The following is a 16,463-nucleotide window of genomic DNA, read 5'->3' as shown; positions in this document are numbered from 1 at the left end:
TTCAGAAAAGAGAGTTGGAGCAAAGACTGGCAGATAAGATAAACAGGAATCCCAAGAGGTTTTTTGCATACGCTAATTCGGGAAAAGTTCGAAATAGTCATATTGGGCCACTGGTTGATGAGCACGGAATTTTAATTCAGGACGATAGTGATATTGCTAATGTTCTTAATAACTTTTTTTCGAGTGTTTTTAACGATAACTGTATCTCAACAGTTGACACCAACAAGACACAAGCTATAGTACAGCTTGAGGACTTTGTATTTTCCAGGGATGACGTTTTACTTCATTTGAAAAAAATTAAAGAGACTAAGGCTCCGGGACCTGATAATATTTATCCAAAAATTTTAGTTGAATGTGCGGAGGAATTAGCAGTTGTAATCGTAAATATTTTCAATGCTTCTTATAACTCGGGGACAGTGCCAGAGGACTGGAAGCTGGCTAACATTACACCGCTCTTCAAGAAAGGGTCTAAAGGGAGTGTGGGAAATTATAGACCTGTGAGTCTAACTTCGGTGGTTTGCAAAATTTTTGAAACATTGATAAAAATTAAGATAGTAAATTTTCTAGAGACTAATAATCTATTGACTAGTTTTCAGTATGGTTTCAGGAAAGACAAATCTTGTGCAACTAATTTATTACATTTCTATGACAAAGTCACCATGGCTTTGGACAATAAAAAGCCTGTAGATGTTTTTTACATTGATTTTCAAAAAGCTTTCGATAAGGTACCGCATGTTGCTCTACTTAGCAAATTAGCTGATATAGGAATAGGAGGGAAAACTTTCATTTGGGTAAAAAACTGGCTAACCGGAAGGAAACAAAGGGTAGTTGTAAGGGGAAATTACTCTAATTGGAGTGAGGTTTTAAGCGGGGTTCCTCAAGGATCAGTGTTAGGGCCTGTTTTGTTCATTGTTTTTATGAACAATATTCACAAAAATATTTCTGGGAACATGAATTGTTTTGCTGATGATGTCAAAGTTATGGGGACTGTAGATAATGAAGACAAACAAAACAGCTGCAAGAGGATCTAGATCATATTACGGAGTGGGCTGATAAATGGGGTATGGCTGTTAATGTTGGGAAATGTCAAGTGCTACATTTAGGGCATGGTAATAAGTGTTCAAGTTATTATTTGCAAGGTTCAGTCATTAGTCAGGCAGACAAAGTTACTGATCTGGGGGTCTTAATAAGTCAGGATTTAAAGTTTAGCCAACAGTGCAGCATTGCTAGTAACAAGGCCAATAAGATGCTTGGGTTTATCAATAGATCTATTTCAAACAAAACTAAAGAAGTTCTTCTGCCCTTATATAGAAGTTTGGTAAGACCTCATTTGGAGTATGCTGTTCAGTTTTGGTCTCCTTATCTTAAGAAAGACATTAATGTATTGGAAAGGGTTCAAAGGCGAGCTACAAGGCTAATAAATGGACTTTCTCACTTAGACTATGATTCCAGGCTTAGAAGGTTAAAAATGTACAGTCTTAAGCAAAGAAGAGACCGAGGGGACATGATTCAGTTGTTTAAATTTATTAAAATGAAAGATGTTACGGGGCTGAAGTTAAGCACTGAAAACAGGACAAGGGATCATTGTTTTAAGCTATTTAAATCTCAGGCTAACATGGATATTAGGAAAAATTATTATTATAGCAGGGTAGTAGAACCTTGGAACAGTTTACCGGAAGAGGTGGTAATGAGCAAGGGAGTAGATAGTTTTAAGAGGGCCATTGATCTTCACTGGGAATTGTAAATTGACTAGGACCAGTCTAGCTGGGCCCAGAGCCTGTTGCGGGTCGTTGCTTTTGTATTTGTATTTCTATTGTGTCATAACACTCCTTTAACAAACCAGCAGTATACCAATTGAGATTGACAGTACTTCATTATACAGCATTGAGTGAATGATGGGTTTAAACAAAGAATCTTGTCTATGTAGTAGAAATAAAGAGATTTTAATATTAATTTTTCCTTTAAAAAATTAGTTTGTCTCTAAAATAATAAGATGCACATGCTTATTTATTCTAACAAACAAAATGACGTGCAGTCCGCCCAAGCAAACCAAGCCTGCTTGGATTGTCGCAATTGGCACTGTAAAAATGTGCTTCTTTGCTACCCTCCTCCCACTGGATAGAAACTAGGGTGAGGTAGGTTGTCATGGCAGCAACCCTTCAATTCTGTTTCTGCTTGGATTCGTCTTGTTGAACTCGTGATTAGCTGTTTGCCAGATGGCAGAAATGTGCACAGGGCAGCAGGGCCTGATTAAGATATCAAGGGGCCCTAGGCCAAATACTTTTTTGGGGCCCCCTGTATTCAAACTTTATAACTTTATCCATTGGCTGAAACAATTTTAACCATTGACTAAAGTTAATTTCAGCCATTTAGGGGCCCCTAAATATCGGGGGCCCTAGGCCTGGGTCTAGTTGGCCTATTCAGTAATCAGGCCCTGCAGAGCAGTGGCGGGTCTAACAGTAAGCGCGCTAAGCGTCCGTATAGGGCTCCGTGATAGCAAGAGGCACCGGCAGTTCAGCTAGAATCTAAAAAGGTACATTAGTTGCAGATATTAATAACTGTTACTTAACGAAAGAGTTTTTTTTTTTTTAGAGCAGGAGGACAGATATACAATATGTCCATGTGGCCTGGTTATGGGCGCCCCATTAAGTTTGTTTCACCAATATTTTGAAACATGGACACTAAAAAATAATTGATGATTTTGCTACCAATAAAACACGACAAATATTTACATTAGGTATGTATAGTGATGTAAAATACCCAGGTATTTATTTTTAGGGGTAAATACCCAGGGTATATACCCAGGTAAATACCCAAAATGGGTAAATACCCGGGTATTTATTTCAAAAATTTATATTCAACTAAAATACTTTTCTGTATGTATTCCATTATGTATATATACAATGAACCATATACAAAACAATAAAGTTTTGCCCAAAAATTGTATTTTGATCACATATTTAAAGAATTACTGTGCGAAACAGCTTAGCAATCTAATATGATATTCACATTAAATGTGTTGGATATGTCTAATCAATGTTGATAGCCAAATTTCAGATACAAAAAGTCATTCCACAAGAAGAAAAAAGCTTAACTGGTTACAAAAAAAAAAAAAGCAAACATCATTTTTTAAGGTCCTAGTCTTTTATAATCCAGTAATATGTCCTTGCATGACATCAAAATGTAACGAAGTGTCGCTCAATTTATTATTACTATTTTTTTACCTATATCTTATGCAGAAATTTCCTCCAAACTTAGTTCAATTGTTCAGGTGTATTCTGTATCACACACACACACACACACACACACACACACACACACACATATATGTATATATATATATATACATATATATATATATATATACACACATAATATACATAAACATTTAAAATTTTTAATCTTTTATTTTAGGGTTTATGTTTAAAAAAGAAAATATTCACCTTTTAATACTACCTAAATTTTTTTTTGCAAAATACGCAATTACTAGGGGATTTACCCTGCCTTCGGATAAATACCCAAGAAAATATTTACCTTCCTACCCTACAGGGGAGCAAATGCAAATGAGCAAGGCAACAGAAAAGAAAATTTCACTTTTTTTTGCTTATTAATGTGAAAACTGTTTCTATATTTTCCATGTTATCACTTAAATAACAGTAAAAAAATAACACCATAGTGTCTTAATAACTTCTCATTTTATTCTTCCAAACATCCCTCATGCTTCCTTTTTTTTCATTTTGGATATGACTGAAATAGATTGTGATTTTGAAATCCTGAAGTTCATAATGAATTGCTTATACTTCTCCAATTATGACATTGAAAAGAAAGATTCTTTGGTTCACGATATGTTTCTTTCATGATTTCATCAAGTCTTTCAATAAAAAATATTATAAACTGTGTAATACATATGTATATATAAGTTTTACCAATTTTTTCATATTTAGATTTTTTTTTTTTTTAAATTTCATTCACTTTTTTGCATTTTTTATAAAATACCCAGTTTTTGGGTATTTACCCAGGCCTTGGGTAAATACCCAGGTAAATACCCAAAAAATATTTACCTACCCGCTGGGTATTTACCAGATCCACATCACTAGGTATGTAACTTACATAAATAAAAATTATTATGTAACGATATTGCTTCCTTTTAATTTTTGTTTACTTTTTTTTTAGGAACTTCTATTTGTAACCTAAGTTTTGGGGGCCCCAAAATTTTTACCACTTAGGGCCCTCACTTCACTTGATCTGTCTCTGGCGCACGGGAATCTTAGTCACGCTACTCGCAGGATTTACTCATTTTGAGAAACATACTAAAATGTATACCATATTCATATTTTATCTCCTTAATAATAAGCATTAAAAATAACAAATTATTATTGTTTTAAAGTTCTCTTCACGAGCCCTTAAGCTCTGCTTGGTTTGCTGGGCTGAACCACACGTCAGTGCAAAGTGGAACATTTTTTTTATGCTTGTTATATAAGTTTTGTCCTATATGAATAAATATTTATCTAAAATTTACAATCAATTTTTTTTAAAAAAAATCTACTTTCACCTTAATTTTAAAAATCCCACTGAAAATTTTGGTCAGAGTGGGAGATCTCATCTTTTTTCCTGTAGTGCGAACCCTGCCATGAATAATAAATTGTACAGAAAGAGGAAAAAAGTTCTATAAGCAACAGAGCCTTTTTATATAACTTTTTATCTTGTTCCACAGCTGTCTCTAAAAATCTGAAAAGTTTAGCACGTTAAATTGACAGTTATAAGTATTTCAAGGAAAATTCCTGATAGAGCACAATATCCCCAAAATTATTCTTTTAAAAGAAATCTCATACAAAAAAATGCAGGATATTTTTTTCTCGATTTTGTCACACCTCTTAAATTTAATCACTAAAAACAAATAAGAGGGGGAGGGGGGAGAAAGAAAGAAAAAGGTATTCATAAAAATGATGAAAAAGTTGGGACAGTAATCTTCAAAACCTTGATTTTGCCAAAATTTAAACTTCTTACCGTATTTTCCCTAACTGATTCTCTTCCCAGGGACATGTCATTTTCCAAAAGGGACAAAACCTGTTTTGCACCCACCCCACCCCTCATCCAATAAAAGAAAATGTTGATCAACAAACTAAACTTGATATCTACACCACCAAATTGATTTCAATATCTCCGCTCTCCCTCTCAAACTAAACTGTAGGTAGTAGTTTGATAAAGTAAATAATAGTTTGGTTTGATAGTAATTTATAAGAGTTACTTTTTTACAATAAAATATCAAGATATTTCCAAAATATGGCATGAACAGAAGACATTAAAAAGAGGAATAAGTAAACATTCTTTCTCCCTAATTATCATTCAAGTCAGAACTCCCAGTAAAGATAGGGTCGTAACCAGACTTTTGTTTTGCAAAAGGATTTTTCCTATCACATTTCTCGTTAAAAAATCTAAATGATAAATAAAGTTTGATTTAATTTTCATATTCTATTGAGTTTTGGTATAATAGGTTATTCAAATGAGATGGGCCTTATGACTCATTTGATGGCCCTTAAAACTCATTTGATGGGTTATTCAAATGAGTTTTAAGGGCACCATTAGTACAGTAAAAACCCCTCCTAACGGTCACCTCTCAAGTGCGAACACCCCTCTTATATGGACATTTTTTAATTCCCTGATTCCAATGCAAATAACATTATTAAACACCTGTCTGCGGACACCCCTCTATTATGGAAAAAAACTTGTCCCGTTAGTGTCTGCATTAGAGGGGTTTTACTATACATGCAAATGTAAAAATTGACCTATCTTTTAAAAGAAGGAAAGAAATCTGATGAGTATTCTACGTAACTTCACCCACGTAAAATATTCGATGTATTTTCAACAGCTGAAAAGAATAGACGCATGTACTCACAGGGATCGATCCAGATCTAAATCAGGTCCGCTTTTAATTAAAACTAGCCCTTTCAAAAAACTCCACATAGTAAAAGCAACTTATTCGCAAGAATTTGCATCATAAAAGTATCCTTTCAACCTTGAAGATTCATTTTACACCAGGGCAGATTGTAACACTAATATTTTGGCTGGTTTATTTTGCTTAACGACCAAATACTTGTAAATTAAATAAACATTTTACAGGGTGTCCTCGTATTCATTTCGGTATGTATATTTTATTTTCTTTGGTAAAATTGGGAGACACCAAGACGATACATAAAATTTGTAAACTTAACAAATTACATACAAGTAAAATCAACAGGAAAGAGTGAATGCTTATGTAACCTCCAAGGACCTTATAGATCGGGATCTGAAGGGGGTTGAGCATGCATGGAAAGGCTGACGCAATATTATTTCTGATTATTGTTACAGGCACGATGGTGATTATGAAACCACATGTCGTCGCCCCTCTGGGTGGTCGACAACCCCGGGGGAGGGGGGAAAGCAGTGGGGGGAGTCGTTTGCTAAAACACTCATAACTCGCGAACTCTTTGAGATAAAACACTGAAAAAAGTGGATATCGACGCAACAAAACAAGGGCTTCATAAAAGCTAAATATGATTATGGACCTATCTTTGTTGGTTTTCTGAGTAAAATTCCATTTTTTGCAAACAAGCAAAATTTTTGAATAAAATGCGCAAAACAAACTTTTTTTGACCAAAATAAATTCCAAATCAAAATTGTTTGATTATTTTTTCAAATGAAGTCCAAAATATCATTATTCAGTTTGTTAAAATCATTTAAGTGCTGTTAACGCGTTGAAAAACAAAATGACAGTAGCAAGCTCAAACACGATTTGCATTATAGTTCAGGATCTGAAGGGGTATTTTGAGCATGCATGGAAGACCTGACGCAAAATTATTTCTGATTAATGTCACAGGCACTATAGTGATTATGAAACCACATGTCTTCGCCCCCCTGGATGGTCGACAACCCCGGGGGAGGGGGGAAGGCAGTGGGGGGAGCCGTTTGCTAAAACACTCATAACTCGCGAACTATTTGAAACAAAACACTGAAAAAAGTCGCAATCGAAGCAACAAAACAAGGGCTTCATCAGTGGCGCCGACTCCATGGGGCCTGAGGGGGCCCAAGCCCCCTCAAAAATATTTTTGAGGGGGCAGAGCCCCCCCAATAAATCAAGAAAATTATTAGTTATATTATGCTTTCTAAACTCATAAATTTAACTTTTATTTTCTTTCTTTGAAGATAGCTTTTCTTGTAAAATACATTCAGTAACAAGTTAAAACAAATAATTATTGCGGTAGTAAGCAGGTTAACTGAAAACGAGTGGAATGAATAATGATAGTGTTACGGTGCTGCAAGCACACTTAGAATTTGTCCCAGTGCGCGAACTTACGGGTCAAGTCTGTTGCTGGTGGGCAGCGATGCGACGCGCTCATCTAAGTGTTGCTGATCTGGAAAAAATATACGAGGGTTTGATTTGTATATTAAATGAGAGGCGTGATAGTTTTGAATACTTTTGAGTATTGTGTTTAAAAGAAAAAACCTTCGCAAAATGAACAAATTCAACATCCTTCGTTTCCTCAGAATCGACGGATACCAAAGAAGTATGAAAACAACGAAGCCACACTTTCAAAATCCCAAAGGGGCCGTGGTAGCCCGATCGGTAAAGTGTCGGATTCGGGGCCGGAGGGTCCTGAGTTCGAACCTCGATGGTCGAAGATCCACCGTCGTCATTAAAGGGGACTGGGCGACGTTAAATATGCTCGTGGTCTCAATGTCCTCCAAGTGAAACAATACCTCTGGGGGTGCTAGCACCAGGTAGCTATTAGCTCCTGGACTAGTTCTAAATTCTCATTAACTGTTCAATCCGGTGATGGTGCTGCCATCTATCGGTATATAAAATAATGGAGGCAAGGCACTTAGTATGCAGTCCTCGACATAAATACAGTTGTAGTCAGTTGTGACTCTGAATAGGAATAGAAAATCCCAAAGCACTACAAGGCAATACATTGATGAGGTTTGCGAAATGGCGCAACCTGCATTATCGGGCGGTTTACATCAACTGAACTCCCACAGGTTATTGCAGTTGAACAAGAGTGCTTGCTTTTGTTAAACAGAGGTGAAACAAATTTTGAAAAATCAACTGCTTTTCAAAAATGACCTAGACATTGAGAGACTTGCGTTTACATATGAGTATGTTAGCCGATATCACTAATGAAAAAAAAACTGGTCTTAAAAAACATGTGTAAATTAAATTACCTTTTTACAAAAAATACTGTGCATGTTTGTATTTATTTTTTCCTTTTTTCAAAGCCAAAAAATGTTTCAGGCTTGTCGAGTTTTCGGGGTTCTAATGTTCATTATATAACTTTGAAATGCTTTAAAATTCACTATTTTTCATCTCAATTTTAGAAAATTTCCCGCTGCAAGACCCTCCGGTATGCCCCCCCCCCCCACACACACAATATATTTTTTTTAGTCCGCGTCTCTGGGAGTGCCCTTCTACGCAAGTCAAGTGCCCTACCCTTTTCAATGCCTAAGCTACGGCACTGCACGACTCCCCGTAAAAATGAACAAAAAAATTTCTCTTACTAAGACAAGTGACATGATCTAGTTGAAACAGAAAATTTGTATACCAATTTTTAGATTGTTTTACTTTGAAAACGCCATGTCACATTTGTTTGTTTAAATTATACACACCAGAAAATATGTAAATTGGCATTTTCAAGGAACAAAAATCTGACCTTTATTGGGGGGGGGGGGGAACCTCCGTGGAAGTACATAACCCCCTAAGCCCCCGGTGATGTCTAGCCCCCTCAATAATTTTTGCAAGTCGGCGCCCCTGGGCTTCATAAAAGCTAAATATGACTATGATCATATCTTTGTTAATTTCTGAGTAAAATTCTATTTTTCGCAAACAAGCAAAAAATTTGAATAAAATACGCATTTTTTTTTTTTCAAATTATCAAAATTATTTAACTGTTTAAGGAACCAATAAAATCTGAAATATCATTATCCAGTTTGTTTAAAATTACTTAAATATTATCAAAGCGTTGAAAAGAGAAATAAAAGCAAGCTCAAAAAGCATTTGAGGTAATTCACAAAAGGAAAAAAAAAACAAGTTTGTGGAATGTACCTTGAAGACTCGACATAAACCAAAGTAAATTTTGTGGCTCTCCTGTTTGGGTGGTTCTATTTCGTAATATTATCAAAACAATGTCCCAGTTAAGTAATTACTTAATTACTTAACCTTTAACGCATTATAGCTGCTTAGTATATGTCACAATGGGACTTTTTTAAAAATTAAAACATGCAAGTTTGCAAGTACGAAGTAATTGCAGAAAGGATAAATGATCAGGATATCCCTTTTGCAGATTTTACACCTAAGTTATGAAACATAGTGAGCGAGGCTATTGCCACATAAGCAGCATCAAAATTTCAGTGGAACGTTCAAGAAAATGTGAATAGTCTCTTATCCAGAGAAGTCCTGCAATGGCAATGTCTTCAATAGCGACTGCAAAACAGCAAAACAAAACCAAAAAAGCATTTAACCTGGGAAACGTTCTTAGCTCAAAAGTGATGTTAGTACATCTAAAAATCATTCTCATACAATAAGCCCAATGCTAGGTTAGGTTCATCAGAATGGCTCACTGAAGCAAAGGCGTGAGGTCCGATTTCGTGAATGCAATTGAAAATGATACTTCTTGCAGCAAAACTCTGGAAGAAGCACCCTATTTTAAGAACAAAGTTCAAGTTATCGATGGAATGAATGACTCTGGTTCATAATGTCCCAAACACTACTTTCAAATGTAGCAAAGATTTTGCAGGTCTCCAAATAAAAAATAATAAAATTTTCTCTCCAATTGTCAAACTACACGAGTGGACCTTAAACATGATCGGTACATCTCACTGTCGTTTTCATAACTTGAAAACCAGAAGTTCCGGAAAGTACATTACAATAATTTCTTGTCATTTTCATCAGAAATAAATATAATATCAGCTCTTTACCATGCTCCTGCAATTTCTTTCCAACATGTGCTAAGAAGTATTGCTCAATACTGTACTATTGAATCAATTCCCCCTGTACCTTAGCAGTGCCATTAGATGTAACCAAGTTTGGGTTTCACTTGAATGAAAATAAATCAATAAAGTCACATACCTTATGATGCAGTCAGTGTTACCAGATAGTTTAATTCCACCCTGCGCAGGCAAAAGCTGTAAATAATCTTGTAATTGTTTTATTAATAATTCATCTTGCTGTAAATACTATGCTTTTAAGGCTAAAGCAAAAATCCATAAACTACAAAATACTCGGAAGAGAACGATTCAATAGAACAGTTACAAGTCAACGAAAAAGAGTATGATCCAGCTTTCAGAATGTCTGATATATTAATGCTTTATGTATGCATATTGATATTCTACAATTATTTTTTAATGCGCATTATTTTACTAATTTTATTTAATTAGTTTTTCTTAGAACTCTAGTGTATAATTTTATATTTATATTTGTTTTCATAAAAGCTCAAGCTTCTCATTTTTTATATTGATTTAGTACATATTATTTCTTGTTTCATTGTTCTTTATTGAGTAAATTATAAAAAGCAATATCCGCAAAACAGTACCCGCAATATTCTTTTGTGCAAATTGAAAACATAAATTAATAGAAATAAATTAAAATTATATTTGAATTGGAAACTACTCTGGGCCTGGTTCCCTAGTTCCTCTCAAATTTAAAGCAGTATATAACAAAATTAAAGCCATAGTAAACTACTTTGCAATTAGAATAAATTTGTAAACTGAAGAATGAATAGTTCGTCATAAGGATAATAAGGCTATTTTTTTCTCCTTAGCATACTTCCGTTTTGTTCAATGCGCTAACTTAGGCAAGTGCTTGCATTTTCTATTTCGCTTTTTAACGCTCACGTTGATAATAATTAAGTAGTTTTAAACAAACTGAATAATGAAATTTCAGGTTTTATTGATTCCCTAAACGGTTAAATAATTTTAAAAAAGAACTTATCTTCGACAAAAAAGCTTTTTGTATTTTATTTCAAAATTTTTGCATGGCTGCTAAAAAAGGAATTTTAATTAAAAACCAACAAAGATAAGACCATAAACATATTTAGGTTTTTCAAGCCCTTGTTCTGTTGCATCTTTTGCCACTTTTTTTCAGTGTTTTATTTCAAATAGTTCGCGAGTTATGAGTGTTTTAGCAAACGGCTCCCCCTACTGCTTTCCCCCTCTCCCCCGGGGTTGTCGACTATCCAGGAGGACGAAGACATGTGGTTTCATATTCACTATAGTGCCTGTGACATTAATCAGAAATAGTTTTGCGTCAAGTCTTCCATGCAGGGTTGGGTTTTGGACTGTCCAAAACTAGTTTAGGACAGGACAGGTGGTTTTTACCGTCCAAAACTGTCTAAAACTGTCCAAAAGTGTCCGAAACTGTCCAAAACTATGATAAAGTTAAAGGAGTGTAATCTAATCAAGTCGTATTGACTGCAGTATTCATAATGAATAAATATAGACATAACCAAGGTTTAATTAATGAGTTTATATAATATTTTTTTTCTAAAATGTCATTTTAAAAATATTTTACTTGAAAAAATTGGCAATAAAACTACTGCATAAAATCTTCCTTATGTAACAGTTGGTAGAGTTATGAGAGGAAATTCACAACACTACCAAGACAACTAATTTCAGTTCCATTTATAATTGAAAGGAATGTTATTAAATGTGTGCAATATTTAGGTGAGAAAAAAAAGCTTAATTTTTAAAATGATTTTTGCAAATAAGTTTTACATGATGTTTTAACGAAAATTATTTTTTTTAATCATAGATTAAAGAACAAGAAATTGATGATTAAACACTTATATTGTAAAACTTGTGCTATTCTCTTTTTTAGATCATATAATTTCAATAAATTGTGAAACAAAAAATTGTAACTTATTGCATTTAAGTCAATTATTGCATTGTGTTTTGAATATTTTCTTTTGCACACGTTCATAAATGTCGAAAAATTTGGTTTATGGAAAAAAAAAAACTCCTGCACACAAATTGAAATGTTTAATGGAGCAGGGGCGTAGCTAAGGGGGGGGTTTTGGGGACAAAACCCCCCCCGAAACGTTAGTCTCAAAAAAAAAAAAGAGAAAAAGAAGAGAGAAGAGAAAGAAAAAAAAGAAGAAAAGGAAAAAATTCCAAGCGATTATATATATATATATATATATATATATATATATATATATATATATATATATATATAAAAGAAGTAACCCCCCCGAAAGTCGGGTCTAGCTACGCCACTGTAATGGAGAATTTAATTTCTACATAATTAGATTAAAATCAGCTGCATAAATAAACTACATATATATTTATACTTGAATGTTCACATTGAATAAATACATTAAATAGTCAAAAAAAAATTTTTTTTTTTACACATTTTGTTCTGTTTTCGATATTTTCTCACAAAATATAGTTTCTCAAGAAATAGTTTTGGACACTTTCGGACACAAGGACTTTGAACAGGATGATAAAAAACTTGCCAGCCCTGCTTTAATTTGCACACATGCATAAACATAGGGAAATTTGGTTGCTATTATCAAAAAAAAAAAAACTAATGCGAAGAAATTGAAATTTTGATCAAGAATCTTCTATGTAACTAGATTCAAATCAGCTGCATAAATTAATTGAATGTTCTCCATTGAATAAATGTTCAATATAAAAAATTACTTCAATACATTTTATTCTGTTTTTGATGCTTCCTCACATAATGAAATTTTTCTAAAAAATATAGTTTTGGACACTTTCGGACAGTTTTGGACACAAGGGTTTTGGACAAGACGGTAAAAACCAGGGTTTTTACCCTGGTTTTTACCGTAGTGTCCAAAACCTTGCCAACCCTGCTTCCATGCATGTTAAAAATACCCCTTCAGATCCTGAACTATAATGCAAATTGTGTTCGAGCTTGCTACTGTCATTTTGTTTTTCAACGCGTTAACAGTACTTAAATGATTTTAACAAACTGAATAATGATATTTTGGACATTATTTGAAAAAAAAATCAAACAATTTTGATTCGGAATTCTTTTTTGGTCAAAAAGTTTGTTTTGCGCATTTTATTCAAAAATTTTGCTTGTTAGCGAAAAATGGAATTTTACTCAGAAACCAACAAAGATAGGTCCATAATTATATTTAGCTTTTATGAAGCACTTGTTTTGTTGCGTCGATTGCCACTTTTTTAAGTGTTTTATCTCAAATAGTTCGCGAGTTATGAGTGTTTTAGAAAACGGTTCCCCCACTGCTTTCCCCCCTCCCCCGGGGTTGTCGACCACCCAGGGGGGGCGACGACATTTGGTTTCATAATCACCATCGTGCCTGTAACAATAATCAGAAATAATATTGCGTCAGCGTTTCCATGTATGCTCAACCCCCTTCAGATCCTGGACTATTAAAAGCATATGTTCTTTGAATGGCTGAAATTGTAATTCGAGTTATGAATGGTCCTCCAAAGACAACACCATCAAAGATCTATTCTTTTTTTTTCCAAATATATGCACTTCACAGGTGGTCTGGTGCGCATCCATAGTTGAAAACATATGCCAAACAATGTTTTTTGTTTGAAATTAAATAATACAGAAATTCATGGTAAAGACCGTACCCCTCCCCTTCAAAATAAGAAAAAAAAAGCTTAAAACGTTTGTTGCACAAAGAGATTACCAAAACCGTGGAACAATAAATTAAAACTGCGCTAAGATTGAAATTTCACGAAGAATCACAACAAGAAATTCAAACTTTGAAAACTGACGAAAGAGGCTACTTGTCCTAGTTACATAGCAACTGCACATGCGTGTTTTAAAGGTTGCTACATTTGGCAAAGCATTCCTATTGGCAAGTAATTTACCTATGCCTTCGCGCACAATAACATTCATATTTACAAGTGCAATCTAGATCTGAAGATTTTTGAAGTAAAAGATGATAACTCATTATGTAAGTTTAAATGCTTTTTATTTTAGAGAAAAGTTTACACTTGAAATTGTTTCCCGTTGTGTACTTTAATGTTCTAAAACTTGAACACCAGTGGGCTAATTTGATACATGTGTGTTTGATATTCCATTGTAGGGGCATTCTACGGTATTTTTGACATTATGTCGAGTCCGTAACGTGACCTTTTTTTGCCATAACTTTTTAATTTACCGTTTGATTTGCAAATTATTTTAATTTTAGCTGGTGTGTTGGTAGGACAAGATCAAAATAAAATAATATGCTAATCAAACAGTAAATTAAAAAGTTATGGCAAAAAAGGTCACGTTACGGACTCTACATAAATGTCAAAAATACCGTGGAATGCCCCTGTAACGTTAAAGTTGATCAATGCAATTCAAAGCTGTTATGTACTGTATTTATGCATATAAAATTTTATTTTGAAGTTGTTTCAGATTGAATTTTATAATTCAGCTGAACTGTCTTTGAGAAATTTCATTGACGCAACTGTTATTGATTTTATCCCCAATGCAACTTTAATTTGCATTCAAACGCTAGCTTGGTAGTCTGATCTTAATCATTACAACATCAATTGCAGTCAGTGGCGGGTTTAACGGTACGCAAACTAAGCGGCCGCGGGGGGCCCCGTGATGGCGCCATGGGCGGATTTATGGGGGGTCAGAGGGGGACAATGCCCCCCCAATTTTGGGAGGACTTTATGTAGTAACAACACATCTTCCAAAAATTAAAAAGAAAATCATTATTTTTTCGTTTTTGAACAGTTTAGAAGAGCATGGGTGGATTTATAGGGGGGGGGGGGCAAAGTGGACAATGCTCCCCAGTTTTGGGGGGAGTTTATATAGTAACAACTTATCTTCCAAAATCTTATAACAAAAAAAAATCATGATTTTTTCTTTTTTGAATATGAAATTAAAGTATATTTTTTCTTTTAAACTTAAAATAGCCGTTTCTTACAAAGTTTGAACAATACTGTACAAGTGTATAATCTACTACTCAATTTCAGAGGCTGGAAAGTGCAAATTATTGATAGGTTCTAAAATCCCTGAAAAGAATTGGCGCAGTATAGCCTACAAGGGCTCTTGAACCAAAAACCCAATCTAACCAATCAAACCTTGAAAGTAATTAGACAAGTCTTTGAAATTCCTAAGCAAAGTGTGCTTCAATTTTATTTCCTATCAAGTGTATAAATTAAGAATTGTTCAAATGGGTAGTATGTTACTCTCTTGATACCTATTCTCTAAATCTGTGCACCATTTCTTTTAAAGTATTAACTTGCATCACAAAGCACTTTTAAAGCGTAAAACTTTAAAAAAAAATTATTTGCCTATTATTTCCAATTAACCCTTATAAGACTTCAAAATGCAGAATTTTATATCCATTTTAGATAATTTCCTCCGGGGGAGTAACCCCCGGGTCCCCTAAAACTGGAGATATTCTATATCCCACTTAAAAGGGAGCACTGCATTACTCTCTTAATACCAACCCCCTCTCTTTTAAGGTCAATTTAAAAAGGACAGCATGATTACACACAGTAATGAAAACGACACATAAAAAAGTAAAGAATGGCCTTACGCATCACAGAAAACAGACAAAGACATGGGATCGGGGAGGGCAATTAAAAATGTTTCTCCAAAAAAAAATCCTGCCCCCCCAGGAACTCAGAGCTAAATCCGCCTATGGATGGCGCAGGGCTCCGAAATTCAGCGATACAATAGGGACCAAAGCTTGAGTGGAAACTGTTAAGCTCGAACATATTGGTTTTAAATATTACCAACTGTAACTAAACGAATGTGTTATTTTGATTGGGGCTTGATTTACCAAAATTAACCCAGTCCATTATAACTGGTTTAGGGGCCCCCTCCCAAATCTTTTTCACTGATATTTTGAACTACGATGCCAATGCCATTGGGCCTCGAAGTTCGGCAAGAATCTAAAGCTTGAATACGTTGGTTTTAGGGTTTAGCAACTGTAACTAAACTAAAGTGTTTTTTTTTACAGTCGAGATCTGATAACCAATAGGCCCATGAGGTCCGGTTTAGGGTCCCCCCAAATATTTTCCGCCAATATTTTGAATTACGTTGCCATAGGGCCTCGAAGTTCGGCTAGAATCTAAAGCTCAAATACGTTTGTCTTAGAAATTACCAACTGTAACTAAAATACAGATATTTTTTACAGTCAAGATCTCATTAACCCAATAGGTCTATGAGGTCCAGTTTAGGGACCCCCCGAAATTTTTTAACCAATATTTTGAGTTACGATGCCGTAGGGACTCGAACTTTGACTAAAATCTGATTTTTCCAACTGAAACTGAATGAACGAGTTTTTACAGCCGGAGCCTGATTTACCAATAGGCCCATGAGTTCTACTTTACGGGCCTCCAAAATATGCTCTTTTTATGCCAAAAAATGACTCTCGAAATGAACCCTCCTTAACCAAATGGTGGATCTGCCCTTGATCAACAGGTCCGTGAGTACTGATTTAGGGGCCCCAAAATTTTCACCACTATGCCATAGGACCCCGAAA

At 34.6% G+C, this 16,463-nt stretch overlaps 2 protein-coding genes across 2 annotated transcripts in view; one reads left to right on the top strand and one right to left on the bottom strand.

Moving 5' to 3' along the window:
• LOC129228511 (probable tRNA N6-adenosine threonylcarbamoyltransferase) overlaps positions 1 to 13,729 on the bottom strand; it is a 32,771-nt gene extending 19,042 nt beyond the window's left edge. Inside the window, exon 1 of the mRNA XM_054863191.1 lies at positions 13,656 to 13,729. The gene's annotated coding sequence lies outside the window, so the exon portion shown is untranslated. The remainder of the gene's footprint in view (positions 1 to 13,655) is intronic.
• Positions 13,730 to 13,896: 167 nt separating this feature from the next.
• Positions 13,897 to 16,463, top strand: part of LOC129228510 (probable helicase senataxin) — a 103,074-nt gene continuing 100,507 nt past the window's right edge. Inside the window, exon 1 of the mRNA XM_054863190.1 lies at positions 13,897 to 13,925. The gene's annotated coding sequence lies outside the window, so the exon portion shown is untranslated. The remainder of the gene's footprint in view (positions 13,926 to 16,463) is intronic.

Source organism: Uloborus diversus, chromosome 8 (genome assembly GCF_026930045.1).
Source record: "Uloborus diversus isolate 005 chromosome 8, Udiv.v.3.1, whole genome shotgun sequence".
In the NCBI taxonomy this organism is placed as follows: Eukaryota; Metazoa; Arthropoda; class Arachnida; order Araneae; family Uloboridae; genus Uloborus; species Uloborus diversus.
The sequence above is the reverse complement of the archived record's forward strand: the minus strand, read 5'-3'. Positions and strand labels throughout refer to the sequence as shown.